At 43.3% G+C, this 16066-nt stretch overlaps 1 protein-coding gene across 5 annotated transcripts in view; it reads right to left on the bottom strand.

Moving 5' to 3' along the window:
- Positions 1-14875, bottom strand: part of WDFY3 (WD repeat and FYVE domain containing 3) — a 173097-nt gene extending 158222 nt beyond the window's left edge. For 3 of the 5 annotated variants that reach the window (XM_065634846.1, XM_065634845.1, XM_065634843.1), the window contains exon 1: positions 14625-14715. The gene's annotated coding sequence lies outside the window, so the exon portion shown is untranslated. Of the gene's footprint in view, positions 1-1076; positions 1128-14624 lie in introns of those variants that run through there. The other 2 variants (XM_065634847.1, XM_065634844.1) reach the window with 2 other exon arrangements.
- Positions 14876-16066: the final 1191 nt, after the last annotated feature.

Genomic DNA, 16066 nt, shown 5'->3' on the forward strand with positions numbered 1-16066 from the left:
TAGCCAAAGTTTACTATGTTGGTCTAAAAAGAACACAAACATGAACATACTATTTCCTAAACAAGTCCCAACAATTACTCCCCTACCCAGCAAAAGAAACAAACACAAAACTTTCATCCTTACATCATCCCAGTCAGGATGATTTAAGAAACTGACAAAAAGAAACAAAATTAGGACCTACATATCTTATATAAAACTGAAGTTCTTCAACTTAGTGATCAGCAATCCTGTGGAAAAAAATGAATCAATCCAAATCAATCCAGATTCTCTGAATCAGAAAAAATTATACATGAACAGGTAATTTGATATCAGTATATTTTGAAAGAAAAATAACGGCAAAAGATTGAAGTCTTATAAAAACAATATTCGGAATGTCAGTGCTATCCCAGATGAACTGAAATTATCAGAAGCAATTCAGGGGGAAAAAAAAAAATCTAAAAAATCTATTTAGTGTTCAGTGTATTCTCCCTTTGATTTTTAGTGATAATTAACTAGATCTCCATATTAAAAAAAAAAAAGAAAAAAAAAAGAGGGATAAGTTTCGAAAAGGACCTGTATTTAGCAGCCCCGTGTGCTATCTGTGGCTTCTCCCCTGAAGCATTTCCAGGAGGACACTGAAGGAATTCTCTGTAGCAATCTTTTTCCAAGCGATATTTTGGCATAAATCCAAAGCATTTGTTGTAAAACTGAAGTGCAGACAACTATCAGCAATGGACCTCTCCAAAGTACACAAAATGGTTTTGAAAGAAGAATTTTCTCTCAAAGGCAGATCAGGAAGGGTATATATTATGACACACAAAAAAGACATCCCTAAAAAACCCAAAACAGCAGAAAGCATAAATGAATACTCTGGCAAACCAACACACAAACACACACTTTCCCTTGCTCACTCTCAGTCTCATGAGCAGGGATTTTTGCAAGAGCAGAATATCAAAACAACCCAAAAAAGGAAGGCGAAATTATGCATTTGTTTCATTTAAAGCATTCCCAGGAGCAACTGTAGCACATACGCCAGACTTACGGGAACAGCCACTGCCAGAGAAATTCTAACTGTGAAACAGAGACCGGTCACTAACCTGGGTTCTCTTCCTTGTGGGAAGCCGACACATTCCTTCCGTCTGCCTGTCCAGACTTGCCGGCACACCACTGAGAAGCAGCTGAAAAACTTAGAATGTTATTGATAGTATAGAGTGAACATCAGACAGCACCTCCTATCAACCGGTGGTGACACCCAAAGGAAAAAGAATTACATCCAGCAAGAGATGCCAGGGAAGGAAGAAAATAAAAGTAGGAATAAAAACTCAGGGTGACTGAAGCAAACAGCATCAGAGGTGGAAAAACAAACAAATATTCCCTCCCCAAGTCCTCAAATTTTTTCCTCCAATTAAAAAGCAGGGGCAAAAGCTCTGCCTAAGTCAAACTGGGACCAACTACTACTATTTCCTAAACTGAAAAAGGATAAGAAAGAGAGTATTGTATGGTGACTGCAACATAGTTTTCTTAGGCTTGCAGGTCCACTAAGGTAGTTTCTCTGGAAAGCTCAGAAGAGAAATGGTCTTCCAAGAACTACTGTGGCACAAAAGGCACTGTTTTGTCTCTACCTCCCTGTCCTGTTGACAACACAACCAGTATAGTGGAAGCCAAAAAGAAACAAGCTGGTTTAGTACTGGGAGGATCTCATATTCTGAAAACATCTGGCTTGGTTAAACTATTAAAAAACATACCAAAACCCCTCAAACTCAACAACAAAATACACCACCACGAACTAAAACCACACAGCAAAACAAACAAACTCTCAAAACCCAAACATCCTCAAGCCCTCGCCTATTGGGTAATGAAATTTCTACCTTTCTGAGACTGAACTGTAGGTGACTATGGTCCTATCATTTAGACAAGCTATTTTAGTTCCGATTTTCCAGACATCTTTCTCAAAGACATTTATATTCACTATCTCACCCACATTATTAAATTGATCATTTTGAGATAAATGTGGCATCCTCACACAAATTTATTCATTCACTACGAAAGCTGGCATGTGCTGCTCAGCATCATTAAACTGATACCTTCAGCTCAGCAACTTCACTTTAATCACATTAAAGGTATACCAGCTAACACAACCAATATACTAACAGAAGCCATTAATTTATGCACCTAGATGAACACACAGGGGGCATATGTGGTGGCCAACTGACATCATTATTTGGACCATTTTGTAAACAAGGCATCTTCTAACCTCATCCATTTCAGCACAGTCAAATGCAGAGTTACATGCTAGGAACCAGAGTGGGAAGAAGGAATCAGAGTGCATAAACCACAAATTCCAAAAGGAAAACCAACAAGCCCACAGCAACATGGGTGACATGACCCTTGGATGCAGTGGGAGGCACCCCCCTAGCTGAGGGAGATGGGTGGGGAAGAAGGGAGGGTTTCAAAGCAGGCAAGAAATAACAGACTACCCTGAGACATCCAAAAGTCACTGCTTTTAAAGGACCTTAAGCTCCAGAGGGCAACTAGAATACAAATAATGACTACCAATCACTTAAATATGTTTTATTTATCACCGAAAGCTAAATTTATTACTGAAGGTCAAGAGAAAGTTAAAAAGAGACTGGCTCATCTTCTCTGTGCAGACTGTATTTACATAGCACAGGACTCTTTAACCCGGCAAATAATAGTATTACAACATGCACTGAAGGCAAATAAATTCACTTTCAGTCTGGAAATAAAAACCTCTTAGGAGAGTGATAACTGGCCAGGAGAACTGATTACTGACCGTGTAAGATTTCCCCCTAACTCAGAGACACTACAAGGCACATCTTCCTGAAAGAGACATTTCCATTCAACTAAAAGATGTTGCAACCAATGCAGTGACATGTCACTGCTTATGTGGAAGGATATCCATTTCTTACTGTACAAACCTCACAATCGCCCAAAGATCCACTGCAATACCAGATCCTCCAAGATACAGTCATTTTTAACCAAGAAAGGACACTATAGAGAGTGAAAATACGTCAGGCACTGTAATTATACTGCTCCAGTACATACATTTTTCAGATCCTGCTCTGAAAGATCTGTGTCCTTGGTCCCTTCCTCTTTCTTTCCTCCTCCTTTTCCATGCATTTTTATTGAAAAATTCTTAATTTAGACCAAGCTAGCTTTTCTTCAAGATGAATCAACAAGACCTTGCACAATAAACAGCAGAAAATAAGAATAACTTATTAAGAGGTATAAATTTTGAGGCTACTGTATTTTTAGTACAAGCCCCTGGCTCACAATGAAGTTTTGCCATCTTCTCACCTGCCCTGTTCAAAATACTCTGTTAAGTCTTGGAAATCCCATCTCAGGAACACTCATTACAGACAGTATTATATAAAGAAGAGTGAGAAGCTTACTTACTAACATCAAAATACTTAAGCGTAGCAATGAAAAAAGAAAGGGCGGGGGGGGTGAGAACCCCACCTTCTTTCCATAAGAGGGAAATAAGGACCAACATTAATGCAGCAGGTGTCCTGCCATTTATTGTAAGTTCATTAAAAAAAAAAAGGGGGGGGGGGGGCAGGGAGACACTGCAAACAGGAAGCAGAAAGCTGCAAGGATAAATTAGAAGAAATGGAAGGTAGTGAGCAGCTGTGTGGGGTTTAGCTGCCAGCTGGGGTTAAATCATAACATGAGGGTGTTCCAGACAGAGCTCCAGGCCCTCCTCCCAATGATTAACCACAGGTTTTTTTCCTTGAACAATACACCCTGAGCAAACTAAAAGGGTCAAAGGACAATTTACAATTTGTTTACAATTAATTTGTTTAAATTCACAAAACCAGACCACTCTGAAGAGTGATGAGAGCCTTCCATGTGCTGTGCTAACTTTCCAACGAGGTTTGCATTGGCCACAGCCAGGACCAGTTCCTGCTGCCCCACCACTCCAAGGTGAGAGATCTGAAGAGCAAACACTGTAGAAGTCTAAGCAATAGACCTCTTATAAGCCCACTGGTGAAAACCGGTTACAGTAAAATACCCTGTAATTCCATACCCCATCAAATAACAAATGATCTTATGATCTTTAGTATCATAGAAAAAAACAATAAAATAAAAAATATCACCCTCCACCTAGCTGCCCATAGTCCTTCACAGTGCCCCTGAAAGATTCACAAGCCTTCATCTGCCACTTAAAGCAAATCAAAAGCTCATCCCACACCCACCACCACCATCCACTTCTGCCTGTAACAAGCTAGGCCTCCAAACCCCATGTTCCCCAGAAAAACACCCTAGCAAGTGTCCTGCTTCAAACACAACTAGATACCCCTTCCAACCAAAATTTCTCTAATGTGTTGAAACTCTCCTTGGTGAACGTAAATTTTAAGATGAGTCCTTCCTCCCAACACATAATAAAGATCAGTATTCAAAGACAGCAGCGGTTAGCCTGTCGAAGCCAAGTCTTTCCCCATCACTGATGCCAGAATAAACCCTTTGGCGTGGTCCTGATACCCATAGCTACTGGAGAGCCTTTCTCAGAGCATCAGAGACGTGATTTTTTCAACAAATGAGAAAACAGGACTGCTGAAAACATCTGGGTTTGTTGGGCATTTTGGACAAGGCCTAAGACATAAAATCATCTTTAAATGCATTTTTGGAAGTAGCAAGAAATTCACCATTCCTCTTTAAGCACACTTTTAAGAAGAAATTTGCACAGGAAGCCTATGAAAGTAAAAAACCCTATATCCATCCATCCTTTTCTCTCCACACACATCCCCACTAGAACAACTGCAAACTGTAGTTAAATCCCGTGCAACTTAGCACAACTATTCACAGAAATAAAGACGTCAGATTTCAAGAAAGCTCCTAGAAGTAACCTCCATCCTCTTAGAGAGACTATCGGTTTCTGGACAAAGAACGTTTGGCCCTCCATCATGCAGATTCACAGGCTGGTTAACTTCTCGAGTAATTTAATGTGGACTAGCAGGAAACTAACCCAAACCAAGAACTGTCATTCAATTACCCAGGACCCCGCAGTGTCTGAGGCATGGGAATTGCTCCACTACTCAAAGGCAGCGTTCAGAGCAGTACAAAAAACAGGCAACAAGGGGATCTTCTAAAGATCTCCACCACCACAACCCTCAGCTTAAACTTGAACTGAGCCCCATTCAACATGAACACTTATTAATGATATTATACCTTTTTAAAAAATTATTTAGATAAGCTTATTCTCGTGTGTCATGCTGTTACATTTTCATTTGAAATCTTCAGCCTTACAGAAATCCAGAGACGGCCACTATGAACGGGCTGCAAGTTCAACTTCATTCCTCAACGGATGATGGAAAAGAGGATGGGCAGGGAAGAAGAGGAGAGTTTTCATCTTTCAAATTTTTTCTGCCCACACCAGAGGAAGCTAAACCCTCATCTTGGTATATTCTCTACTCAATCTGAGCTACTTTAGAGAAACATCAACTATATCAATCTCCTCTTATAAAGAAAGATCACAATTTAAAGACATTTATATCTAGATGAAAAACATTTTTCCAAGTACACTGCAATCACAATTGCATTATTTGCAATACACACACCTGCTCTTCAATTTATTTAAAAAAAAAAATTAAAAGGCATCAAACAGTCAGATCATTGTGTATATTAGAAGCATATATACACACATATGTGCTTTTCTGAAATAAAAATGGGTTATAGCTTTAGGTGGTTCAACTGATCAGTAGGCTATTCCAATTTACACCAAGAAACGGTAAAAGTAACTAGCCAAAAAAAACCACCACACCAAAACAACTAGCTACTAATATAGCATATCTAGATTCCTGTCTCCCTAGGTACAAGGACACCACCACTGAAACTCCAAACTATTTCCAACAGAGAACAGGGAAGACTTTTTTGTTTCCCCTGATCCAACACCGCCAGGAACACCGTTATGTTTCTGGTAAGAAACTGAAAACAAAACATTTCTGTCTCCAGAAGTTACTACAGTCAAAGAAAGAAGTGTTGCTATTTTACCTTTACACTTTCTAATAATGAAAAGCTCGAACAGATACTCCCTGGTTACTTCATGACCCATTCAAAACCTAAATTAAATATTCTTAACTAGCTTATCCTCACCACTCAGAACTGTGAAAAAGAAACTTTTGCAAACCTAATTAACAAGGAAATTAGCATCTTCTTAGATCATATCCACAGAGACTTTGTTTTTACATTTCTATTGTGGCTCACTGCTTAACTGCTACCGACTCAAGTATTAGCATTTAATTTGGGATGCAATACCAAAATTGTTTTGATGCTGATTGCACACGACTGCTTATAAAGAACATTTACTTCTGTCTGTTCAGAGATGCATCATTTCTTCTGCAAGTGCAAAGAAACTCCCAAGTAAAATTAATTTCACTCCTCTTCAGTCACTTTATCAGACGGGAAATCAGCAATAACAAGAGTATTGCCAGCTCTGACCACATCCTTCTCAAATCTCATCATATTCACGACATCCCAATTCCAAGCATTGTGCCAGGTGAAAATTCCTAAAATGCTATAGCCCTCACAGTTGTGGGGAAAATTTGACAAATGCATGCTCAAGGCTTAAAAACCAAAAAGGAAATCCACTTATTTCATGCTTTTAATTCTTTAAAAGCCATAACTTGAGTCAGTCTCACAACTGAAAGCCTGCAATGAATGACATTTCAACTCAGGTTAGCGACCCTGAGAACACCAAATGGCTCAATTTTCACATTGAGAAACGCACCTGTATCTGCTTTATTTGTCATACTACCATGTGGTACTTTCTGTACTCTCTGCACTCATGCAAATACAACACAAGGCCTTGATCCCCTCCCTGGCTCTCCCATGAAGACCCAAGGACCTCTATAAAATGTCACTAGAAGTAAATAAGTCTTGGCAAAAATACAACTGCAGAGAAGAGTCCCAAGCCTGTAAATGGCACTCTGAATGCTATGGCAGTGAACTTTCGCACAAAACCAATAGATACTGGTCCTATTATTCTCATCAGCCTGCAGCAAGAGCATGCTTCTCTCCTATTCCAAAGTCAGAGCACTAAAACCCACCCTCTCCCATTCAATGGGGATTCGAAAGCTTCCGGCATTAAAACAAACATGCGCCAGAAAAACCAAAGTTCAGTAGGTTTCTTCCACCATCAGAACAGCAAGGTCCTGATTCAACAACACAACTTTGACAGGTACCTGAAGGAGCTGGGAATTCTCTGCTCTTGGTTTTCATTACCCCTTTTGGCTGTCCTCAAACAACTGCTTTTTTACTTTTTTTTTTTTTTCCTTCTCCCTTCCCCCTCCCCCCCCGAAAATAAGAGTAATTTCTGAGCATGCTGCAGTAACTTCACACAACGCTTACCCCTGCTCTCCACAGTTGGGGTGCAGGAACTGTTTAAACTAGTATTGCTTCCTCTACTACAGCCCTACTACAGTCCACCTACCACGAACAACTCAAGGCCACTACTCCACACCACTCTAATAAACCTCAGACAGAAGCTGAGGCTGATTACGCCAAGTACACTTCCATCTGATTAACCTTAAATATCTTTACCCTCCATAAGGCATTCTGAACAGTTTTCCTCCCTTTTGGGATTGTCCATCATCCAAGCACTTAAACTCTTTTAAAAGAAAGTTCTGTTACCAAGCCACGTTGATATTTTGTCATATTTTTAATGGAAAAGCACGTGCATTCCCTCTGTTCGCATTTTTATTCCTTATTCTCTTTTTTCAAACAGCACGTCTTCTGGACACCCTAAACATTTTCCTAGCCCTGCAATTTCTCTTTCTATTCCTCTAATCTCAGCTTATGCAAAAAAAGGCCATACTTAGAGTGCCAAGTACTCAAACTTTAGGAAGCCCTCCTCTTTCTAATATAGCTCGTTTGTGAGTTAAGATTTTGGTTCTCAGCAAGATGTAGGGACAACAACATTACTTATCACCATACTATTCACATACAGTCCGTTTTCTGAAGTGAGACCCCATCAGCTACTACTTTACACAAACCAAATCACCCTGCTTTCAAGTATACTGAGATTTTTACCATGTCTTCATTTGAAATTAATACATCACCTCATAATGTAAGAATGTAAAATGTGGTTTACTTGCACATATACTCCACCTGGCAGAACAATACTGAGAAAAGTATCAGCAAGACAACCCAGGTAGAGTTCCCCTCTCATACGCAATGCACGGTAACACCTCTGACAAAACCAGCAGGAAATCAGATGAACATTTCTCTCTAAGCGTCCTGATCCACATTCTCACTGAAGCCACACTGTTCCAAAAATGAAGGACTCTAAGAAAAAAAACATTTAGGGAATATGCAGTAATATCTTCCCTTTCTAACTATATGTCTATCTCGTCACTACCAAATTGTCAGCTCTGAAGGTTTTGTCATTCTCCAGTTGTTTATTTGACACAACTGCTTTAAGTATCAATTTTGGTAACTCTCTCCCTACTCTGAAACCCTTCACCAAAAGCCTCAAACCCATACCCAAAACCAGCATCTGCATTAGAAAGAAAATTGATTATTCAAGAGAGGGAGTAACTTCTTTCACCAACTAGGAAATAAGAAGAACAAGTTGCTGGAAAAAAGTAGGCGAAAGCCAACTATAAAGGGTCAGACTTCTCTAAGATAGGTATCTTAGTAGAGCAATTAGAATAAGAAGCTTAAGTTCAGCATGCAACTGTTGAATATCCACTCAAGCAGAAAAATTATGAGTTTAACTCTTACATACTTTCAGTGTAATAAGCAATTTCTCTAAGAAAGAAAGAGATTAAATAGGCCATCTGGAAAAACCCACTTCTTCCATGTGTTTTCAAATTTATTCTTGTTTGTACACTGTTAGTGAAAGTTATCCTGCTCAAAACTTTTCCTTGTAGTATTGTAATAAAATGCACAACATGGAAATAATATTATAATAATATAATACTTGCAAATGCATAAGAACTAAACATTCTTTTAAAGCATATCTGATTGTTTACAATTTATCTTTCTCCTACATTTCTTAATGTTTACCAAAAAAGATGAAGCTATGTGCTTTCATACCACTCAACATCCCTTATTATTTCTTCTATGCAATTCACTCTTTCCTAGCATAACAGTGTTCTGTTACTTTCGAAATTTTAGAAGATACATTTTTACATGTGCTACAATAAGTTCCGCAAATTTGTTTCTATTCTGCAATATGACAGAAGCATTAGAAGTCACATGCTTAAGACAGTCACAGGACACTGATGGAACACCAAAAGTAGCAAAGCAATCAAAACCATTTTCCCTTAGAAGGGAAAGGTCCTACAATGTAACATGTAGGTCTCACTGGAACAATCCAATTCCAAAGAAACATTAAACAATATTTTTCCCAAATCTCAATACAGATAGTTCTACTTCCACACTCATGGTTTTGTCAAACAGGTGAGGAGAGACAAAAGAAAAAAGAAAACAAAAAAAGCAAAAGCCAAAAAGATTCCCTGCCGTTGTTCAAAATTCCAAAAACACCAGCACAAGCGTCAAAAACTATGTCAATTGCACATTTCCACACAGAACAGAAATCAGAAAAATTTCCCCCAGAGCTGCTCATGGGGAAAAAAAAATTAGGTACGTCATCTTCACTCACAGAAAACTGGAAGGAAAGAACAACCACCAACCTCCTGCACATTTAGACCAGAGCAAATAGAAAAGGAACAAGACCTATTCTTCTTTCTTTGCAGCTACTCGACAAAGTTGCCTTTAGCACCTTTCCTGAAAGCCTCGGTACTGGCCAAGAGCTCCTGTGAGGTGAAAGCCAGTTCCTGCAACAGTGACACCAGCACTTGAGACCCAAGCTATGGCCTCTTCATGAGGTTGCTGTTATTTAGTCCTCATGGCAGTTGTCAGGTCCCTTTTTGTAGCAGCTTCTAGAGAGGGGAAGAAAAAGGTGCCTAATGTGTGAAACCCTATTTCATTAAGAGTAATTAGCAATCTTTGGTATCTTCTGACTAACTGGAGTGCCTCATGAAAAAGGATGTAGGTTGAGCTGGGCAAGGGGATATATATAATAACCAACAACTTCCCAGTACCTTTCAGCTACCTTAAACACCAAGTAGAAAAGCTGAGTTCACGCAACCCTTACAGTTACGTATTTAAACGCTTTACAGATATCTATACTACAATCAAATTAGCTGAAGATTGTTCTCCCTTCACCATTCATACAAAAAAAATCCTTTTAATTACAGGTGAGTATCAAATCATTATAGAGGGTTTAAACAAGCCACTTCGAGTCAGAAAATGCTACACAATACTAACCCAACAGTTTTATACAGTATTTCCTATTCTTCCTTCACCTGTTAAGCTCTGAGACAGTGTTAGCACAGATATCAAGCAAGACACACAACAACTGTGCTACATATCATCTAGCTTTGCTTAAGTAATCATGCCCATCATCCGACAGGTGACCCACACACCAGGAGTCTGTAGGTGCTGTATTATCTTTCACTGTCAAAACAAGGAAGGTGCTATACACATTCAGCAGCAATATCACAGAAGAACAGGGGATGCAAACAACAAGCAAAAGCTTGCCATATTGCATTGCAAAACATGGGTTGCTTGCCAAACAGATGTTCTCAAGGCTGGATGGCCAATAACGCATATTCAGTCTTGCAAAGTTTGCAGTGCTGTGACCCAAGTCAAGACGCTGCTCTCACATCCGCCCCAACGACTTCACTTAAAGTGTTACGAGCCGCTAGCGGAATTTCATACATAACATCCAAAACTTTGGCAACCAGAGTCCAAACTGGAATACAGAATACAGCAACACTTTCTATACTGTCTGTGGGACAGCTGGTTAAAACAAATATGCATTGGGACCTTATAATTGTGTCCTGTCTTCTACCCAGCCTGGACAAGGTGTAAATAACCCAGCAGTCGGATGTAAAGCCTCCAACGGAAAGTAACAGGAGCCATACAAGAGCAAAACTGTTTATTACAAGATGAAAACTATAAACCAAATTAAAAAGTTAGAGAAGCGAGCTGTTCCAGGAGACGTGCCAATCTTACATCAGCGTGCCTCAGTCCCTTCATGGAAGGGTGCGCAAAAGCTTACAGTTATAACTCAAGTTGTAGGTCCCTCAGGATACATACATAACAAAAAAAGTATTTTTAAAAACAATCAGCATTGCCAACAACTCAAAGAAACAGAGTCTAGGTATTTGTCACAAGTTGGACATTAAATGCTGTACTACTGTAATTTGCACCACCACCACCAACAAACAAACAAAAAATCAAGGAGGAAACCAATTAAGTTAAAAGCTCAAGTATTAAAGCCATATAAAAATAATTTGTTTACCCCCTAACACACATACCCCAAAATTGTACAATGGACCAACAAAAAATTCCATTTCCCATTTCGAAATGCATGTTTTGTTCTAGCAACATATCATAAGAATAAAGTTCTGCAGTTCTAATAAAAAAGGCAAGCACTAGGGGGTAAATTATGACTAAGATGTATGGCTTCTCACAGTACACCACATCCGCTCTCTCCAAATCCGTTTATTTTGGACAAATGATACAAGACTTCCTTATAGCAGGAAGTCCTGCAAGCCAAAGGCCACTGCTGAAACAGTTTTTCCACTATTTTGTAATAGGAACTTAAAATCACTCACAAACACAAACGAAACTGCTAATCAAGATCAGCAGATTTGTCCTTCAGCAATTTAACCATCAGAGAGGGAACTACTGGCTTTTCTTTGCGTTATTCAGCTCAGCACATCTTCAGAAACTTAAGTAAATCTCCATGACCCAATGCTACAAAACAGTTAACATCAATATTTGGGAAGTGAAACATCATGTTCCAACACCAACATTTCCAAACAATCTCATGACAGTCCCGAGCATTTCAAACGGTAAACTGCCAACAATCGCCACATCCTCTGCACATTAAACATCCCACAAGTTTTCCATATGCTAAAAAATCCAACTGAACATTTGCAGAAAACTACGAAATAGTTAAAAGTAAAACTGGTAGATGTTAAATTTTTTGTTGAATTCCCCTAACAGCAACACACGTCAGTACATCCTGAAGACCTGTTTACTTTGTATACTACTTCTGGCAGTTTACCTCCAGTAACCCAGAGCTGAATATCAAGGCTTTCTTATGTACCCAGGTGGCTGTTCGCATACCTTGTCAGCTGATTCATGTAGCATGATACAAGAAAATAATGCAGCCTTCTGAATTAAATTTGTTATTTCCAGGTTGAAAATATTAAGAATAGTAATAATAATTTTGCTACTTTGCATCTTTCTGTTACTGTTCTGAAAGCAAGAAATGGGAGTTTCCTTCCCATAATACCGATATCACACAATACTATCAGGTAGCCATTCCTGAAGCACCAAACTGCAAAAAGAGAAACAATCGACTAGACATACTCTCATTTAAGATTTGGTATATAAATGCTCTTATACATTTTTAAATGGGTGCCACAGCAGCATTGTGCTTAACTTTGCTTCAAATTGAGTCGAATAGATAATCAGCTTGCTAACAGCTGCAATGTAACTGTAACAATATAATCCAAAATACACATTTTTGCTTCAAGTCTAGCAGTCTAAAACTGCCCCGAAAATTGGAAACACAAACAAACGTCCAGTTCCTAGCAAACACATACCAAACTGAAGAATACCATTCACTGATCTCTAGTCTGCCACTACTGATATACCAGGCATTCTTCTACCCAAATCACATTGTTGTCAATGGTGCTGAGTATTCCAGAGCTGTCTCCACTTGAGCTCGACAGACCCATACCACATAGCATGGAGATACACATTCATGGTCCAAATATGCAGCCAAAGTTGGATTACCAGCACTTTTTAAGCAGGATCATGGAGCAAAGGCACAATGCCATGTTAGCAGTGATGCATGTTTCCAGTACCCAAGCTAGGATATCCGCAATGCATTCTGCTTTATAAACATGCCTGCCTATAACCTAAAAACATAAAGAAGGATTTGGCTGGCTTACTACAATTGAACAATTCATGCAGCAGTAAGTTTCACATTTGCAAATGCTGTGAGTCTACTGACATTGCACAGGAGAAGTAAAATACTGCAGAAACATCAGTTCACACAAACTGCATGGTTTGTTCACATAGCCCACTTCAATATACCACTAGCTTGTCACCAAAATGTGCTAAGGATGCAATCAAGTTGGCTCTCTGCAGAACCAGGCTGGATCCATTGGAGTCTGTAAGCTCAGGAACATCGTTCAGCTGTAACTGGGTACAAGCGCACCCACAGGCACCAGGACGCAGCACTGATCTGGCACAGTTTTTGACTTAGCCCATTATTTCTATTTGCTACGATATACAAAATTTACTTTTCTTAGTCTCCATTTCCCACAGTCCATTTTCATGGTCCCGTATGTGGACATGAACATGCACAGATCTTGTCACAATCCTACAGTACCAAGTAACAAAAATTTAATCATTAAAATAAGGCTAGGACTCGCAGGTCTACACTGAAATCCTTGGGAGTTACGCTGGTTAGCCAAGAAATTTCAGTTAGATTATTTGTGAAACAACAGCTCAAAATACAAGAAATTCAGTCCTCTGCACTATTTCTTCCATAAGCTTCTCTCTGTGCAGACGTACGTAAGCACAGCTAGAAATTACGGTCCTAATCTTTCAAGGTGAACATCACACAGGGACTCAGAACCCAGCACTACTGACCGGCCTCTATGCAAACCCCTTCACCTATGCGGATCTTGAGCGCATTGAAAACGAGCAGCAGGTACCTCAGCACCTCCACAAATCCCCCCGGGAGCCACAACCTCCCCATCCCCAGGGACGCCCGCCAGGTACTTTGAACTTCAACGTCCCCACCGCACCATGGGGCCGACAGCTCTTTGACTGTCGTCAAAATAAATAACTACATTAAAAAAAAAAAAAAACCAAAATTAAGAGAAAAGAGCGACCCACCTCCAAGACGGGCCCGCTGCCCGCGCTGGCCCGGGGCGGCAGGTGCCCCCCGCCGCGGCCCGGCTCCCCGCCGAACCCACCCTGCACCCAGCGCCTGGGGCCGACGGGCCGCCCCCCGCACCCCCGCCGGGACTCCTCGGGAAAACCGCCCTCACCAGCCACAACAAAGGCCGCCAGAGCGGCCCAGCGCCGCCGCAGCACCCGCGGGGTTCCGCCGCCCCCGCCGCGGCCACACCAGGCCGGGACCCGGCACAGCCCCTGCCCGCCCCCCTCGGCTCTGCGGGGCCGAGCTGTGCGCCCCGCGGGCAGCCCTGCCCCGGGGACCGCGGCCGGAGAGCGGCCGCTGAATTAAAACATTAAAAAACTGGGGGGGGTGGGGGGAGAAGGGTGCCCGCGCAGTGACAATGATCCATCACCCCAGGCACCTGCGCCGCCGCCCCCTCCTCCAGCCCGGCGGAGGGAGGCGGCTGCCCGCACGGCATCCCCGGGGAGCGGGGCGGCCACCGCGGCCTGCGGCCGGGCCGAGACGAGCCAAGCGGAGCCGGCAGCCTGGCAGGGCCGGGGGCCGCAGCCCGCCGCGCCGGGCCCGCGGGGGCGGCGGCGGGTCCCCCCGCGGCGCGGCCGGGCCCGCAGGGCGGTGCAACAAAGCGGCGGGGCCCGGGGAGCGGCGGGCAGCGCCGCCAGGCACTCACCGGGAGGCGGCGGGGGTCTCTGTCGGTGCCGCTATGCCCGACCCGGCCCGCCGGGCCGGGGAGGGGGCAGCGGGCGGTCTCTGGTCTCTGGCTTCCTCTCCTCTCTCCGCTGCTTTCCACGGGCTCGGCTCGCCGGGGGGGAGGGGGCAGTTAGGCGAGGGGGTGGCCGCAGCCGGGCGGTGCGGGCCGGGCTGGGAGAGCAGCTCCCCCGCTGCGGCCCGGGCGGGCTCCGGCGGGAGGCGCCGCTGCAGCGTCCGGGCGCTGGGGTCGTTCCGGCCCCATCAAGGCCGGGCCGGGCCGAGGGGGCCGCGCAAGGCGGGGCGGAGGGAGCGGGGCCGCTCCCCGCGGCGGCTGGTGGCCATCTTAGTCCTCCTCCTCCGCGGCGCCGAGTGCCCCCTCCCCGCCCGGCTGCCAGCGCTGCCGCCTCCTCCCTCCGCTCCTCCTCCTCTTCCCGGCTGGCTGCGGTGGCCGCCGCTCCCGCGGCCGGGCGAGGCCGGCTGAGGAGAGCTGGTGCGTAATGGCGGGCGGCGGCGGCAGCCCCTGAGGCACCGGCCCGCCGCCCCTTCCCCTCAGCGTAAGGCAGCGCCCCGGGGGGCTCCTCTCCTCACCCGGGCCGGGCCGGCTCGACAGGCACGCAGGCGCCCTTCTTAGCTCGTTTTTAAATTTATTTTACGATTATCTTACTTTTTATAGCGTGGATTCGGTTTCTCCGCTTTCTCTGACAGAATTCCCCCTCCTCTAGCACCGGGAGCCCGTGTCCTCGCCCATCCATCCACAGCAAAAGCTGCCCCAGCGAGGAGCCGGCGTGAGGGCTGAGGGGAAGGAAACGCGGATCGATGCAGGAGTAAAGAAGCCACGTTGCGGCTGAGGTGCTTTTCCTTAGTTTTCCATCAAGGAAACTCCACTGGATATACCTAGGATCGAACATAAAGAGGATTTGAATATCTGAGCTGGACAGACAATCTCATCCATATGATCCACATACCTAAATGCTACTCTTTTCCTGATTAAGCCAGAAGCTCAGTTGAATTCCCAACAGCCAAAGGACTCCCTGTCAGCTGGACGAACTGGGGACAGAGCACAGGGGGTCACTGCAACCCTGGGGCGAGATTCATCTGTTCAGATCCTCCTGGGAATGGTACAAAGGTCTGTACACACACGAGTGACCAGATACCCTTCTGCCTTCTTCCAGTCACTTATAAACTCACCTGCTTCTATAAGTCAACTGGTAACAGTCACTCGTGCCCTAGCAGTTTTGAGGTGGTTTTTTATTTACAAAATCTCATCTGAAGTCTTCACCGAGAGGACTAAATACCAGTTTGGAGAATCCGGCTGCAGGGGTGAAAACTGCAATAAACAATGCACAGACCATCCAAGACCTTGGTGTTTCATGGACAAATTATCACAAGCACCAGGAACCAGGACCATTGCCTCTGCTAGAG

Source organism: Caloenas nicobarica, chromosome 4 (assembly GCF_036013445.1).
Source record: "Caloenas nicobarica isolate bCalNic1 chromosome 4, bCalNic1.hap1, whole genome shotgun sequence".
Taxonomy (NCBI): Eukaryota; Metazoa; Chordata; class Aves; order Columbiformes; family Columbidae; genus Caloenas; species Caloenas nicobarica.